Raw genomic sequence first — 1,267 nt, 5'->3', positions numbered from 1 at the left:
GCTCTCCCTTAACCTCTATGAGGAACAAAATAAACAAGTTTCTTGGAGAGCAAGCTAAGTACATAGGTACATAGGTACATAGGTATATATATATATATATATATATAATCATAAAACCCAAAATAACCCAGGGACTACTCCGCTTCAAGATCCAGACGCCTAGCGAGGAGCCTCTCGACTTGCATCTGAAAACAACACAGTATGGGATGAGAACCGGAGAACCGGTTCTCATCATGGTAAAGGTACCACGCGTATAATAAATAAGGTCCTGGTGGGAATGCCAGAGGCAATCCTAGAACTCCGTCGTACAATTGTAAAACTTAACTATTAAACGGAAGCCATAAATAGGGGTAGGTAATCTAGACCTTCCTAAACTCACTCAATTTCAAACCTAACATAACACTAAACCACTTCACCCTTTCCACCGTCCCTCCGTCATCCATAATTCAGCAAAGACAAGCAACCAAACAAGTTCACGTACAAGTAATAAGCAGATAGTGCAAGTAGCAAGTATAACAGATAGCAGCAGGTATATTTTCAATTAGGCAAACCCAGGAAATGCATAGCAATCAAAACAAACAAATGCACATGATGCATGCCTGTCCTATGGCTGATGAGGCTCATCTGTCGGTTATCCAGCCAACTCGACAAGTCCGAAAACCTTAGATTGTCCCCCGTCACGCATTCCCAAGAGTCTATGCATAGATTTTATATTCATTCATCATTTAATCACTCAATGGGGGCTATCCATACCCGGTAATTTATACGTGCCCGGTCATCCTTACGACGTAAGGTCAACAGAGTATCGAGATTCAACCTGGAACACATGATGGCAAGCCACGGTTTTTACCCAGGAAAACTCGTATCTCATATATCATCATTCATAAGCCATTTCATTTTCATAATCAATATATAATCATTTATCAAGCCATAGCATTAAACTTCTTTTAATATTCTCACCTCCTTCATATAACTCATCATTTTTCCTCTTACTTCACCCCCAAGTTATCTTATTTTCCTAGCTTCAACTAGCTACTAGACTTAGTACTATACCTTAAGTCTAAAAGGAAGAAAATGGAGGTTTAGAAGTGAAAATCTGATTTAAAATGCCAAAAATCCAGTTTTCCAGCAAACAGAGGCCACGCGCACGTGTGATCATGCACATTGGCTTCTCACGCGCATGCATGGCTACTCACGCATGCGTCGTTAAAATGTGTAATACCCGGTCTAATCGAAATTTAGTAAATAATAAGTTAAATAAGAGCGA

This window comes from Arachis hypogaea, chromosome 17, assembly GCF_003086295.3.
Source record: "Arachis hypogaea cultivar Tifrunner chromosome 17, arahy.Tifrunner.gnm2.J5K5, whole genome shotgun sequence".
NCBI lineage: Eukaryota > Viridiplantae > Streptophyta > Magnoliopsida > Fabales > Fabaceae > Arachis > Arachis hypogaea.
This window is presented reverse-complemented; position numbering follows the sequence as displayed.